At 45.3% G+C, this 16349-nt stretch overlaps 1 protein-coding gene across 3 annotated transcripts in view; it reads left to right on the forward strand.

Annotated features, from left to right (window-relative positions):
• Window positions 1-2747: 2747 nt before the first annotated feature.
• SLC16A1 (solute carrier family 16 member 1) overlaps window positions 2748-16349 on the forward strand; it is a 31064-nt gene continuing 17462 nt past the window's right edge. Inside the window, exons 1-2 of one of the 3 annotated variants that reach the window (XM_050954351.1) lie at window positions 2777-2833; window positions 10320-10375. The gene's annotated coding sequence lies outside the window, so the exon portion shown is untranslated. Of the gene's footprint in view, window positions 2834-10319; window positions 10376-16349 lie in introns of all 3 variants that reach the window. The other 2 variants (XM_050954352.1, XM_050954353.1) reach the window with 2 other exon arrangements.

Genomic DNA, 16349 nt, shown 5'->3' on the forward strand with positions numbered 1-16349 from the left:
GCCTCATATAACAGGGAATGAGGTAGCTGATTCTGATGAAATAATGGAAGCATTAATCTTCCTTTATTCTAAGTACACAAGCCTGATCTGGTCCATTTCTGTGCATGGTGCAAATCCAAAAAATACATGAAGTGCTTTATTTGCTGACAGGTAATATTTATGCATTCATAAGAGGCTGCTATTAAACTATTAAAATCAAAGAGTCCTTAAAGCCTTTTGTTCAAACAAGCCACTGGAACACTCCCCACTGCTTAGAGTCATCTCTTGAAAGGTGCCCAGTGGCAAATTACCAGATAGGAGTCCATTGCCCCCCAGTAGAAGACCAAACCTGGAAGCCCCCAAATGAGCAATAGAGGCCCTTGTTTGAAGGTGGGAGGATGATTCTATAAAATGTGCTGTAACCAAAGGTTCAAACACCAACAGGGCTGGCTTGGCTCCCCATTCTATCACACAGCTAAAATGATTAGGGCTGGTCAGGAACATTTGACTAACGTGTTTCCATTGGAAAATGCCAATTTGTTGAAACTGAAACATTTCACAGAAATATATCAGTTTTGACAAAACTTTTGCTGTGAAATGTTTCTAAGGTCCATAATAGAATTCCTGGTCAAAGCAAGAGAGAAGAGAGACCCCTGAATAGTCAATTGCTCAGTGGCTCTGAGACCAGGCAGAACAACTGGGGTCTCTCACATCCCCAGGGTATACCCTAACCCAGTGGCTTTCAATCTTTCCAGTCTGGAGTCTGATTTGTCTTGTGTACCCCAAGTTTCACCTCAATGAAAAACTACTTGCTTATAAAATCAAGACATAAAAATGCAAAATCGTCACAGCACACAGTTACTGACAAATTGTTTGTTTTCTCATTTTTACCATGTAATTATAAAATACATCAACTGGAATATAAATATTGTATTTACATTTCAGTGTATAGTTTCTAGAGCAGTATAAACAAGTCATTGTATGAAATTTTAGTTTGCTGGTGCTTTTTATGTAGCCTGTTGTAAAACTAGGCGAATATCTTGATGAGTTGATGTGTTCTCCTAGGGCAGGGGTCTGCAACCTTTCACAAGTGGTGTGCCGAGTCTTCATTTATTCACTCTAATTCAGTGGTTCCCAAACTTTAACAACCTGTGAACCCCTTTCACTAAAATGTCAAGTCTCATGAACCCCCTCCTGAAAATGAATATTTCCAGGCGATGTTCTTCTTTACTTGAGTATAAATTATAAAAGTAGTGATATTTGAAATATAAAATTTGTTTTTATGACATGCTTATTATACAATATTTATTAGTAATTATTATTTATCATTACAACATTTTTATTACATTGTGAAAACGGCAACACTCTTCCAAGATCTCACTTTCATAGCTTGTATCACTTTGAATAAGTCTGTTACAGGGCTCCTATTTTTCATTAAGGAGTGTCAGATAGGAAACAGCGTGAAGGTATTTAAGAAGCCAACTCAAGGCGTTCCTCCTACATAAGCATTCAGGTCTTGAGCAGTTCAGGCAAACAATGTACTTTAAAACAAAGCTTAAACTTGTTCTTCACCATAATTTTTAAAACAATACTAGCTGCCTATTTAATTTTTAAAACAGCAAAAAATATCCACCTCCCTTTCCATTTCTTATAAGGAGTCTTGAAGTTGAAATCTCCTCAGTGTGATAGATATGCTTGCTTTGATCTGCTTAGCTCTTGGAAGTCCAGGGGCTCCAGGCTGCTGGCCCTGTGCTGCCCAGGGTCCCTAGGAACAGCTCTGTCTACCATTAGGGAATTTTTTTCCCGAGAACCGCCTGTAACATTTCACTAACCCCCAGGGGTTCCCAAATGGGAACCACTGGTCTAATTTAAGGTTTCATGTGCCAGTAATACATTTAAATGTTTTTAGACTGTCTCTTTCTATAGGTCAATAATATATAACTAAACTATTGTTGAATGTAAAGTAAATAAGGCTTTTAAAATGTTTAAGCAGCTTCATTTAAAATTAAATTAAAATGCAGATCTCTCCGAATGGTGGCCAGAACCCAGGCAGCGTGAGTGCCGCTGAAAATCAGCTTGTGTGCTGCCTTCGGCACATGTGCCATAGGTTGCCAACCCCTACCCTAGGGGTACACATACCCACACTTGAGACCTGCTGCCCTAATCATAGGACTGTTAGCTATCTCCAGTGGGGCTCTTTTGTGTGTGAGGTTGTTCTACAAAAATTGTCAGAAGGTTTCTGTTTTCATTCCACATCAGAATGAAAAACAAATGTCAAAATCTCTAAACTTTTCACCCAATAGAAACGTTGTTTGGCTGCTAGCCCCAAACACGAGCCCTGTGCCCTACCACGTGGTGCCACTCTCCGTGTCTGGCTCTGAAGAGGCTGCCCTGTAAGAGATGGGGTCTGCCGGGGGGGTCCTCAGCCACGGCCCCCCACATAGCCAGCTGGGGGCCCGGCAGAACCCCTGGCCTACAGGTGTGTGGGCCACAAAGCCGGGGCACACTTGAACAGACCCTGAAATCTTCCTGTTGACTTAATCTCGTTGTTGGCCTTTTAAATTATTTTTTTTTTCTGGAGTCTGGACCTCGGCTCTGTCAAGAAATTTGGATCTTGAAAAATAGGATCGACCCCTCCCCCGTTGTGAGGGGGCAACTCCCCCTTTCCCGCCCCGAACCCCGAGAGCGCTGCCCCCCCCCAGCCCTGAGGGCAGCCCCCGCTCCGCCCCGCCCCGCCGGGCTGGCTCCACCTCCCGCGGGGGCTCCCAGCCGGGCTCTTAAGGAGCCAGGGCGGGCGCGAACCGGCTGGGAGCAGATCCGCTGGCGGAGAGCGTGGGCCGCGCTGTGTGCACCGGTAGGGCCGCGGGGTCGCTCCGCACGTGGCGGGCTCGGCACCGGCCTGGGGGTGGGGGGAGTGTGAGAGGGGTTGGGCGGGCTGGAGACCGGGGGGGGTCACGGGGGGGAAGGGGTTAAAAGACGGGGGCTGGGGATGGGGGGGTTATAGGGGGTGGGATGGGGGGAGGGGAGGGGAGCCTGATGTGGGGTAGGTCACAGGAGACTTAGAGGGGCTGGGTGTGGGGAAGGCTAGGGAAGCCTGATGTGCTGATGGAGTTGGGGGCTGTGGGTTTCTGGCTAGGTAAGAGCTCACTGGTGGGGCATCCATGCTCAGGCTGGATGAGGGCCCCTATCATGGATGCTTGCTTTCTGGGGCACGTGGCCTTTCCTCTCTGGGGCCTCAGTTTGCTCTAGTCCCAGGTCAGGGGGCACAAAGTAGCTCACAGGGCTAGTGGAGTGGGACATGGGGCCCTTAGCTGCTAAGGCATCAGTTGGAAGGGGATTTGGCTGGTTGGGGAGTGGGTTAGTAGGAGGCTTTTTGCCTCTAAAGGTATTGATTCCTTTACAGCCCCATGCTGGGGGACTGGCTGTGTCTGGGAGGAATGGGAGACTCAGTCTGTGTGGGAACGTTGCCCTGATGCTTCCCATGCTGTAGCTTTGCTACATATGGGCAGAAACGGAGGATTTCTGTTTCAGGGCTATTAATCTGGTGCACTGTACTATCATCAAAATGTTTTAATGTAGATGGCTTAATTGGCAGTGGATGACTCTCTTAACTTTGGCACAGATGTGCTCACTGGAATGAAAAGCATAAAGTACAGTTTCAGCACTTGACACATGACAAAGTTTATAGGAGGCAAACCTCACTTTTCGGGTGCATTGCTGGTGTTCCTCTAGGAGAGAACTTGTGATTCCAAGCTTTAAAGCAATAATAGCTTCACAATCACCAATATGGCTCTTTTTAGAATAGGTTTTTGATCCTTGTAAGGGATGTGCTCTGGGTTGAGTCAAATAAAGTTGCTCCATTTACTTTTGGAAAGGATTTGTCTGCTTCTTCAGTTCTGCAACTGTCTGAGCCTTGGAGATACTGATATTTCCTGCTTAGACAGCATTCTGCTGAAATTCTATACACTGTGTTGCTTTCTTCAGTAATAAGTGGTCTAGCAGCTAGTTCATAAAACAGAGTTCTGGGTTCTCCTCTTGGATCGACCACTGACTTGCTGTGGGACTGTAGGCAAGTTGCTTAACCTCTGTTTGCCTTATTCCCCCCTGCCCAATTTGGGGATACTACTTGCTTATATCACAGAGGTACTAAGGCTTAATTTTCATAAAATCCTTTCAAATCCTCTGAAAACTACTACAGAAGTCAAATGAACTGTCACTTAAACAGGACCGTTGTTCTTTAGGTGCTAGCTTACCCCTGGAGGCCTGAACCCCTAATTCCATCTAGTAAGGATATCCATTTTTTAAAGGGGAAGAGATACAGGAAAAAATGATATATCTGGAGTAGTCTCTATCTATGATAGAGCAATGAATGTTTCGGCTCTTGATTTGTCTACTGTACCCAATTTGGTAATCCTATTTCTCTCTTAAATTCATTTTTAAATTTGCTGGATATTTTTGGAGGCTCAACGCACTTACATCCTGAGGCATTTAGTGTGTTATGTTTTGCTGGACCCTGATTTCTTCCCTTCTTTCATACTAAGAAAATCTTTGAAACTTTTAAAAATACAAGCTTTCCTACCTTAATTTTTTTCTGCCACCCTAATCTAGGCCTAAACTTAGGTTGATATAGGTACAATGCTCAAGGGTGCGCACAATTCACACCACTGATTTTGTAGCTATGCAGACCTAACCACTGGTGTAGGTGCACCTACATCGATGAAAGTATGCTTCCACCCACCTAGTTACTGTTTTGGGGGCTGGAAGGGAGAAGCCCTTATTATACAAATATCTGCAACAGCAAGAAATGGGGATAGTTGGCTGGCCACTTCCTGTGAACAGAATGTTGTGTGTGTGTGTGTGTGTGGGTCACCCTGCATGCTAGTCCTGGTACAACCTTGGAGTCTATGATGTGATGGATTTCAATGCTAAAACTTGCCTCACTCTACTACTGATATTGTGCTAGGACCACAGGCTTAGAGACTGGTTAAATTCATGATCTTTAGTGGTAGATGTTGGTACATATCATAGTGAGGTCTCTGCTTGTTTCTCTCTGTACTTCCCCTTTCACTCCTGCTGATGAGGTGCAGGACTAGTGTCCTGTTTCAAGGCTGTCACTGTAGGGTGGGTGGACAAGTGAAGGTACTGCTTGAATGTATATACTAGAGGGTTCTTAGAAATGTTTCATTCGCTCCCTTCATTTCCTAAGAATTTCATTTAGAGGAAGTTAAAGGTGCTCTTGAACTTCTGCAGTTTTTATCAGTAATACCCTGAAATGCAGAGTACATCCTGCTTCTTGATCCCTTGCATTTAACCGTTTGCTTGTATCTGCTCTGTTAAAATAATACTGCAATATAAGGCAATTACTGTTTTGTTATCTAGATGGCACAACACCTTGCTCTGGAAGGGCACTTCAGCTGTTCATGTTCTTGTCAATCTGAGTTGTTGGGAGCAATGCTTGACACTGTTGTCTCATGACTGATGCAATCCAGGGACCAGCACTGCAGTCATAAGTAGTAAAATGTGACATACTTTGCTTAGTGGCTAATGCTGTGTTGCCTATCTGTAGGGGGAGTACAGGGACTCAACTCCAGCTAGGAGTGGGTCTGCACAATACAGTATATGCAAACTTCGTCTCTGCTCTTCAGGTGTCGTTCATTCTTGTGCTCCTAGGTCATTTGTACCCAAAATAACATTGCCAATAGCCTCCTTGATTCCCTGTACCAAAAAAAGGAAAATATTGCTGGTTTACCTTTTCTGGGGTTGAGATTTATAATAACAAATTTCAGGCTTTAGAAGATGGAATTGCCTTGCTAGCTTAAATTAAACAATCTTACTGAAACTGACATATCACAGCAGCTCTTCTGCTTATGCTAGTCTCTGATCTGAGAGCTCAACCCCTCCAAATAAAATTCCAACTGGAACCTAAACTGACCAGACTCATCAAGTGTGAGTTGTATCTTAATATCTTGTATATGGAATGAATGGAGCTCTTTTAGTCTACTTGCTGTCACACCAGCAAAAAAAGGTCACTGGTGATTGTCCTAACAAATTGCACTCTATACCTCATTATGTACATGACCTGTAGAGTAGAACTTTCTGTTATTACTGTACAGACATAGCATTTAACTGGTTCTTTGGACTCACACATGCTTCCTGTGCTAAAATGTATGGCCTGATTTATTTTTTAAATAGTTTCAGAGCTTCGGGATTTTGCTGAATGGCAGGTGCTCAGTAGTCCTGAAATCAGACCATTGTAGCCTAAATAAACAGTTTGAACCAGATAAGTACTCACTAAGCAGATCTCCCAGTGTATGTTTTTAACACAACAGGATATCTGATGTGCATGTGCTATTGCATAGGCTGACTGGTAAGAATTTTTTTATCCAAGAGAATATAGGCCTTCATTTTCTAAGTGTCCAGCCTGTGAGTCTTAAGTTTCTACATATAGTAAAAGTAAAAGTGGCTTAAAGCAGGGCTAGTCAACAGGTGGACTGCAGGCCAAATCTGGACCGCAGAATGGACCCTGAAATCTTTTTATTTACTTATTATCATTGTTTTGTTTTCCTCTGGAGTCTAGACCTTGACTATACTTTGACCAAAAAATTTGGACCTTGATAAAAAATAATTGACAAACCATGCTTAAAGTGACTTAACACAAGTTTTAAAACTTCAGACTTCTGTCAGTTACGCTGTAAGAATTAGTCCATTTTTTGGGTATACTTTTAGCTTGGTAACAAAGTACTGGTACTTCAGATAAATCTGTTTTTTTGGCTGACAAATTTCAAGTGTTAGCTAAATGGATAAGACTGAATTGTAAAGATCAAGTCAGAATTAACTGAATTGTCCTATTAAAAATTTTGAGCTTCACCATTCTGACCTAATTGCACTTGGGTTTTTTCTTTTAATGCCCTTGTGCCATTTTACAGCCTTGACACTGAAATTGCTAAAAAGTAATAAAAGCTTGCATGGGAGGAGAATACAAAGAGTGGAGACCTATCTGTTTGGTTGTTGACTAGTGTATGAACTGGTTGGCTGGCTGATTTCCAATGGATTACAATAACTCAAAGAACTCTTAAGACATATAAGGCCTGCATTTTTAACAGTCAGAGTAATTAACCAGTGGAGCAGTTTACCAACAGATTTACTGGGTTCTCAATCACTTGCAGTCTTTAAAACGAGATTGGATAGCTCTCTGACAGACGTGCCCTAGTTCAGCCACACATTTTTGGACTTGATATAAGGATTATTGGGTGGAATTCTGTGGCCTGTATTCTGCTCCTCTGGTCTGACCTCCTGCACAGTGATTCACTTCTGGCCTTAATCTGCTGTAGATAGCAAACCGTTCATAAACTTGGAAAAATGTAGATGAGGAACCAGATCTAGGAGCCAAGTTTGAAGTGTAACTCTTTGTAAACTGTACAAGTTCACTTTAGCTGTCCCATTTTGCAATTCATTTGTGTCTCCTAGGACACTTGCTGCTGCTATATTTTTATTTGTATTGCAGTAGTGCTTACGTGTTGGAGTCATGGACCAGGACCCCATTGTGCTAGGCACTGTACAAACACAACAAAGGCTGTCCCTGCCCCAGAGAGTTTACAGTCTCAATACAAGACAAGAGATAGCAGGTGGATACAGACAGACGGGGAAGCCCAAGGAACTACTAGTTCTCATTGCTGTATTAAATCAGTGTAGAGATGGTGTTTATGCAACTTGTCCTTCCCTAGAGGCAGCAAATCTGCTGGATGACCCCATTCAAGTGTGGAGCTATTCCACTGAGGTCCAATTGCTGTTTAAATGTTTCTACCATCCTTCTATGCCTTCTCAGATTTGGTGTGACTGTTCATCTCCTGATGCCAGTTCTAGCTGTTAATGCTGAACACTGATCAAGCTATTGATGATGAAAATAGCTGTTTTTTTATTTTTGATGAAAAGAGATGCCTGAAATCTCATGAAAGTAAAACATGAATTTTACTTTCATTGCTGCCTCTATGTACCTGAACATGTCTTATATAAGTGTAAGAGTTGCCTGCTCATGCTTAATTACACCTTTTATTAACCAACGAATAAGGCAGTTCAAAGCAGAATGTCTGTATTTTGTACCTTGTTATTGCAAGACGCATGGTATGTGAGGCTACCTACTGTCTGGGCATAGTGTGAAGTGGGAAAAGGGATGGAAGATATGCCAGTGTCTGTTTTGGTTCTGAATGCATGGTACATGTGATGGGGCTGTCTGTAATTTAGATCTCTGACAGCATAAAAGAGGAGAATTCTGTTTTGCTCTGTCTCATGCTTGAAAACTAAACTGGATACAGACCAGTTGCATTGAGCAACTGCATTATATGCTCCCCTATGCTGCCCTGGACATGACCTTGACCTGTCCTGGTCCCTTAGGTACTGGACTTGTTTTGCTTAGGCTTGGTGGATTCCTGATCCTGGTGGTGAAAGAAGCTTGCTTGCTTATGTCCCATCTTCTGAACTTTGATCTTAAATTTGTGCTGGCTTATCTGGCAGCTAAAGTGGAAAATACCCAGTAACGTGTGCAGGACTAAAAACTTGCACAACTTAATGCCACATACACTTATGTGTGTTTTTGAAAAGCTGCATGCGGGCTAAGGAGAGATTCTGCTGAAAGTTGAATCCAATTAAGCATTGTGGCACTGGTTTTATTGTTGCACTTGCAGCTCTTATGACTTTTTTTTTTCCTCCTCCTCCAGCCATGAAACCAGTTTATATTGAGTAGTTTTACAAGAAAATGTGGGTCTCTTCTCACCATTGTCAGTATGACTCACTTATGAGAGGTACCATTTAGAAGCTGGCAGAGTACAATTATGTAATATTCAGAGATGTTGCGTGCAGGGTTATATTTAACACTTGGTGCTGCTTCTGATCAAACCTTGTCACATAAGTGACTTTAAAACACTCCCTGATAGTCTAAAGCGTCATCTATGCCACAAGACTGGGTGAACGGTAACTCAGCTGAGGTCAACCTATTTGTGCATGTGTCTGCACTAAAATTTGTCTCCCGTTGATATAAGTGCCCCGTTACAGCCACACAGTAAAACCATCTCCTTGAGTGGCATGGAGCCACCGACTGAGCTCGAAATGGTGTGAGCATCGATATTAACAATTTTCCAGCGGCTGCCCCACAATACACATTCTCTTAGTGACCACACTGGTCACTATTGTGAGCTCCACTGCCCAGGGGACAGTCTGGAAGCCACCTCCATCCCTTTAAAATAGCCTTCATATTTTTGAAATGCCTTTTCCTGGCTGCTCAGCTTGGCAAGCACAGCCAGCAATACTCCCTTGTTGTGTGCAGCTGCCCAACTGACCATGCTGTCTCCATGCACTAGACATGCTCTTGTCTGGAGTAGGCAGGGGGTACTAGGTCTCCTCCCCACAGGCCCAGAAGAGGCTGACAAGCACAGCTATGGACCAGCCATAGAAATGTGGATATCTGAGATCAGCCCCAGTGCAGCATGAAAGTGAAGGAACTGTACTAGGCATACTATGAGGCCAGGAGCAAAACAATCTGCTTTCGATTATTTCTGCCCTGCAGAGGTCTGGCTTCATGCTTGTTAAATACAGTAATTAAACGGCCTCATATAGTTACTTTAGCAAGCTCTGCAGTGTGGACTGGAGACTGTTTCCCCTAGTAGTGATATGTGTATGTGTATATATAATTTTTTAAGTGGTGTGTTTAAATCTTGAAGATACTTAACACATGTGATTTGATTCCTGTTACTGACTTGGACAGACTTTAAAGATCATTTAATAGGAAACTTTTATCTCTGCAATTTAACCTTCTAGGGTCTCATGTGATGTCTCTGCTATTAGCCCCTCACTTTTTTTTCTCTGCTACTTCACCTGCAATATCATCTACAACCACTGAACTTTCTGTTTGGTGAGCCTGGGTAACTTCAGAGTATGGTCTAATTCACTCCAGTTCCCACTTAGTTAGAAGGCAAATGGGCTGTAGGTGACTTCAGGAAAATGCTTAACAGGAAGCATTTTGGCCAAGAAGTGTTTCCTCTCCAAATGTTCTGGTTCTGTTAAAATTCTGTTGCAAACCTGCTCTTTCTCTCACTCCTCGTCAGAAGGTGAAATATTCAAGAACTAGGTAGCTAGAGTGAAAGGGATCGATTCTTCACTTGTCTGGAATGAGGGATTGGCAGCTATGGTTCATGTTGATAGTGTTGGTTGTATTTGCTGGGTCACCAAACACTTGACACACACAGGGTACTCATTAGCCATGTCATAGAATCCTAGGTTTAGAAGGGACCACAAGGGTAATCCAATCTAACCCACTCCCCCTTTTTTTCCCTCCTTCTCCCTACCAGGAGGAGCTGAGTCCGTCTCCCTGCTCTATGAGAATCGTCTGAATCCGCATCACAAGGTGTGTGAGCCAAGGAGTGTTTCCACAGGCAGCAGATGTTCAAATATAAAAAAGGCTCATGTTTTTTGTGATCTGTTTTTGAGTCACTCCCTGGGCCTCTTACAGTCTCATCACAGATGGGAATCTATGGCATTCATCTCTGACCCAGAGATTCACTCTCCTTTCACTAGGGCCTGGGGTAGAGTCTGCTCCCACATTTCACTCATGAGTTCTAGCATGTTTCCTTAGGACATCCTTAAGAATTTTATTCCAAGCTTAAACAACATCCTGCCCTCAACTGTGATTGAAGAGATTTTGCTTTAGCCAACACCCATAGGCTGTTTTAATAAGGAATGGTATAAAGTAGGCAATGGATCAGTAAGGGAATCTGTGCCAGTCTAACAGCTGGCACTGCATAAGGATGTGAGGGTGAGTGGGTAGCTCCAGTACTTTGATTCATACAGTTTTGCTCTGATAAGAGTATCACAGCTTCTGGAGGCTGCTTTTTGGACTGCAGATAAACAGCTGCTATCTGGTCTGCTTTAGGAGTATTGGGTGCTGCCTTTGGGCATTTATCAGTCTATACCCTGTGGTTTGCGGATTGGAGTGTGTCTCAAGAGATGCTGGCCATTCTTAATACAACTGCCGGCCTGGCTGGGTGTGTGTCATGGTACTGCCATTTACTTGTGGGACAAACTAAACTGATAGCATGAAACAATGAGCGTGGTCTGCAGCTCTTTCTGTGGGCTGATGTCCTTTAAGTTCTTTGAATGCCTGTTGCTGACCTTATCTCATCCCCTGCACAAATACTGCGGTCAGGTAGGTCCTCAATTGCCCATTGTATAGTGCAGAGCCCTCGTGAGTCACATGCAGCTGGGTTAAACCCCCAGCTAGGGGTACGAGTGGACTTTTGTCCCCTGACCTAATTCTCTAAATCAGCTTAAAACCAGCAAAATTGGTGTCTTATTAGCTTGCAATGAGCCCTAATTCAGCTCCTTCCTGCCCAGGCAAAGGCTGTTGCATTTGAAGTGATAAACCGCTCCCAACTGGAGAAAAGGCCTGTGACTCACTCAGGAGCATACCCTCTTGTTGCAAACCAGTAAGGAAATATGCTTTCTTAGGGTTCTTCCAGACTAAGCTAATGGCAGAGGGCAGAATTCCCACCTGAATTTGCACTGTGAAACACTACCCCTTGCTCTGTGACGTGTACTGGCTGGTGGATAGGCAGCTATGTAGACTTTGTGATGCAGAAGTGATGTGAGGGCAAGTGCTTTGCATTCTGCTAGAATTGGGGTGATGTTGTATAATGGGTTCATTGCTTAGCAAATCTGGTATTTAACAAGTTACCACAGAGTAGCACTTCCTGTAGCTCACTTATTTCTTGTCTGATCTCAGATGTCACTGTTTTGTAATGGTTGCTATTAGCAGTTACACAATCAGACTTCCCTGAGCAGACTCGGGATAGTAACTCCATTATATTTCACAGCAGTAAGACTTGGCTTTGGTTCTTTAGTAGGCCTCTGTTTCCATTCTCATAGGAGATTCTCTAGCCCTGGGAATGAGTTTGGGTTGCTTTAAATAAATAAATAGAGATATCCTTTCTCCTAGAACTGGAAGGGACCTTGAAAGGTCATTGAGTCCAGCCCCCTGCCTTTGTTAGCAGGACCAAATACTGATTTTGCCCCACATCCCTAAGTGGTCCCCTCAAGGATTGAACTCACAACCCTGGGTTTAGCAGGCCAGTGCTCAAACCACTGAGCTATCCCTCCCCCTTTGCAAGCTCTCTAACAGAGGAATACATCTGATTGGATTCTAGCATGTGGTCTGTAAATTAAGGTGAGAGAATTCTGACACTTGTAGTCTCTCTAGGCTACGAGATGAGGTAATTGTAACTGATTCCTTTTATTCAATATGGGGGACGTGCTATGGGTGCAGGTTTTTCTTGTGGGGGAAAGGGCAGGCTTGGGAGGAGCTGGCATGGTAGAGACCAGCTATTTATGGATACAGGGAGGGAAACTATCAGATGGGATAGACTCAACCTCTCCTGCCCTCTCACTGGGGGAGGGCAGCTGAGTGTGTGTGGTGGGGAGGGAGATGGGGCTGGATCTGGCAGAGGCTGGATGCACTTGGCTTGAGTTGACATTCTGTGAGAAACTAAAGTGTGATTGAAAAGGAAGTGTAAGGTTTTCAGAAGTGCCCAGGTTTCTAATTTGGACATGTTAGAGATGCCTGCTGGCTTCTTTGGAAGAACAGGGGTGCTTTTAAAATGCTGCACGGGGAGCAGGAAAGAAGCAGAAGATTAAACAAGTTGCATTTTCCATGTGCTCCTCTTCCAAAAGAGGGACTCTTCCTGTACAGCTCCTGGTGCTGTTCTTAAGGAGCAATTAACACTACACATTGCTTCTTAGTACGGGGCAAGGCTCTGAATGGAAAGCAGAGCTAGGCTTGCTGACATGGCCATGCCTCTGCTAATGCCCGTATTTACTGGTGTATTGTACAGCTAACACCTGGCTCTGAAGCACTAGATGCCGTGTGGCTATTGCTCAGTTTAAGTTAAACTGGAGGCAGCTGGATTAGCTTCGGCAGTAGCAGGAAGAAGCAAAATATTTCCCAAATGCATGAGGACATAATCAGTGGGAAGATAGACAAACATAAATAAAGCCTGATAAAAGCTTCTTACTCAGGAATGTGTTTTAGAATGCTGACCATGGCTTTGGTAACAGGTCAATGGCACACCAGATCTTACGGCCCCGGGGGAAAAGAGAACACCACGTTTGGCTTTAGTAGGAATAGTAGGTAATCCTTGTTCTAGTGGCTGTGGCTCTTTTCTAGTTTCCTCTGAAGTGTAGATAGTGAGAATTGGGTTATACTTTACAGTTGGTGCTACAGGAGCCAAGGGGAAACTTTCTGACTGCCAGCACCCTCTGACAACTGAGCCAGTCGCTTCACCTCTCTGTCCCTTCCCTGTCTTGAGCTAGCCTGTGGGTTTAGATTATAATCACTTTGGGGCAGGGACTGTCTCTGTCTGTGTTTAGACAGCACCCAGCACACTAAGGCCTTTCTGTTGGCTGGGACCTTCTTGTGCTACTGTACTACCAAAAAACCCGCAAACACTTGTGTCCAAACAGTGTAAAGCCTGTGAAATTGATGTGAATCTCTACCAGGGAATTCTGGGGAGGGAAATTCCCATTGATGGGAGCTTTAGTGGAGAAAAAGGCCTGGCAGCTTCTAGCAAGGTGCTACTTTGTGTGTTAAGCCTTGCTCCAAGCAGTCTTGGCCTCTGTTTCTGAAATAGGGCTGAATGTGGTTTGGCTGAATTTGAAGCAGATTGGTGCTCAGAACCAGTTCAGCTGTACACTTATTGTCAGTGACAGGTCACGGGTTAGTCAGACCACTCAGAGCAGGATAGGGAGGCATGGTAGTAAATCCCTGCCTTGTCTACACTAGAGCTTGTGATGAACTCTGGGAACAAAGTTTTGGGTCCTGCCCACTTGAGGTTCTTTGTTTTGTTTGCAAGTCAGAATGGTGGAAGGCTAGCCCCTCCCCTGCAGCTACACCGCTGTGTGGGCAGTGCTCTGGGCAGTGGGATTGTGCGCCCCTGCAGAGCAGCATGGCAGCGTGTCTGGCTCTGGCCGGGCGGCGTGGTTGCCAGACATGCGGCTCTGTGCGGCATGGTAAGGGGGTCGGGGCCGGGGGGTTGGATAAGGGGCGGAGGGTAGTCAAGAGATGGGGGAGGAGGGGGTGGCATAAATGTGGGAGTCCTGGGGGGCCTGTTGGGGGCAGGGGTTTGGTAGGGGTCAGGGGATGGGGAACAAGGGGCATTGGATACGTATGAGGTCCTGAGGGGGTGTATCGGGGTGTGGATCTGGGGGGGCAGTCACTGGGTGGGGAATGGGATGGTTAGATGTGGGGTGGGAGGTCTTGGGAGGTGGCAGGGGTGTTGATAGGGGTCAGGGGACAGGGAGCGGGGGGGTTGGATAAGGGTGGGGGGTCCTGGGAGGCGGCATTCAGGGGACAAGGAGAAGGGGGGGTTGGATGGGATGGGAGTTCTGAGGGGGGGGCAGTCCGGGGGTGAGAAATGGGAGGGGGTGGGGGCCAGGCTGTTTCGGGAGGCACAGCCTTCCCTACCTGACCCTCCATCCAGTTTTGCAATCCCAATGTGGCCCTCAGGACAAAGTTTGCCCACCCTTGCTCTATGGTGATGGCTTCTAACAGTTCAGCAGATGGGGAAGATGAGAGATGCCTGCTTGCAAGATTCTGTATAATCTTATACAGAAAATTAACAACAAACACCCACCCTGAGGACTCCCTCCTGGTCCTAGCTGCGAGAGGGCTACTACTGTGCCTTTCATAAAGAGGCACTGTAAGGAGATTTTGCGAAGGGCTTGCTGCAGAAATATTTCATTGCATTTTGCAGTGGTTTCTAAATGAGAGCTGCTGTTTTTGGCTGTGGAATTCTGCCAAGATGGGCTTTTCAGTATACAGTAATTTACTACGTGGTAAAAATACCCATCCTGGATATTCTGCTTTTATACCTCCAAATAAAACAAAAGGGGTGACTATAGCAGTCAGAAGGACCTGGTGCTAGCTACATGAGGGGAGTAGATTCCTGCTTGCTTCCAGAGTCCGCAGCCCTGCGTGCCAAAAAGGAATTCAGTCTAGCTCTTATACCAGTATTTGCCTCAGGGGAAGGTGGAGTGCAGGGAGGAGAGGTTGCCTGAGGCTAGTCTTTCCTTGGATTTGTAAAGAGTTTACAACATAGAAAATGCGACACTTGCAGTCCTTGCTTGGTGTCATCAGCTGTAATTACTTCAAATGTGGCTACTTTAATGCCTAAACAGGGCAAACTGTAGCTGACTGCTTTGCAGCTGTGAATTTGAGTTCTAAACACGTCTGACACGTAGCAGCTCTCCCAAAACAGAACTGGAAGTGTCATAACTATTACTCGGGTTTTTGGGAAATGTTTCACGTTGAATCGACTCCTATTTTTAGGTGTGTTTTTTCCTTTGGCTGAAATTTCTTCCATATGAGGGTAGAAAAGAAAATAGGAAAGATAAAACCTAAAACATGGTTGAGAGAAACCTTTAAAACTGGTCTTCTCAGTTAATGCTTGAGGGGAAAGGCTGTAGCATGCAGAATTGGTAATGTAAATCAGCCCTAATGGTCTTGTCTGGCCCTATTCTCTACGAATTTTGCTTGGTGATTTCAGATCTAGTGGAACTCCTACTTCAACCCAGTGTTAGCAGTGAATTGCAATTTGTAATTCTCTTTTTTGCTTAGATTTAAACTGGGGAGAGTGGGGGAGAAATAGCCTACTGAGAAGATCTGTTGCTCATCAAATGTTGCAACCTTAGTCTGTGCTGTGAAGGGGAGAGGGTTTCTGGGAAAGGGCAAAGAAATGAATCCAAGTCTGAGGGCTTGTCTGCATCACAAAGTTGCAGCGCTGGTGAGGGGGTTACAGCGCTGCAACTTAGGATGTGTACACATCTGCAGGGCATCACCAGCGCTGCAACTCCCTGTTTGCAGCGCTGGCCGTACTCCCGTTTTGTCTCGGGTGTAGAGGATCCAGCGCTGGTGATCCAGCGCTGGTAATCAAGTGTAGACACTTACCAGCGCTTTTCTTGACCTCCGTGGAATAAGCAGGTATCCCAGCATACCTGAGGAAGCCTCTGGTAATCGAGCTGGTCTCCTTCCCCGGTTTGCTCTCGCGTTCCCCGAACCCCCGAGCAAGCAGGTCTCCTTCCCTGCGGTTTGCAGGGGGGTTCGGGGAACGCGAGAGCAAACCGCGGCGAAGCTGGTCTCCTTCCCTGGTTTGCTCTCGCGTTCCCCGAACCCCCGTGCAAGCAGGTCTCCTTCCCTGCGGTTTGCAGGGGGGTTCGGGGAACGCGAGAGCAAACCGCGGCGAAGCTGGTCTCCTTCCCCGGTTTGCTCTCGCGTTCCCCGAACCCCCCTGCAAACCGCAGGGAAGGAGACCTGCTTGCTCGGGGGTTCGGGG

This window comes from Gopherus flavomarginatus, chromosome 5 (assembly GCF_025201925.1).
Source record: "Gopherus flavomarginatus isolate rGopFla2 chromosome 5, rGopFla2.mat.asm, whole genome shotgun sequence".
NCBI lineage: Eukaryota > Metazoa > Chordata > Testudines > Testudinidae > Gopherus > Gopherus flavomarginatus.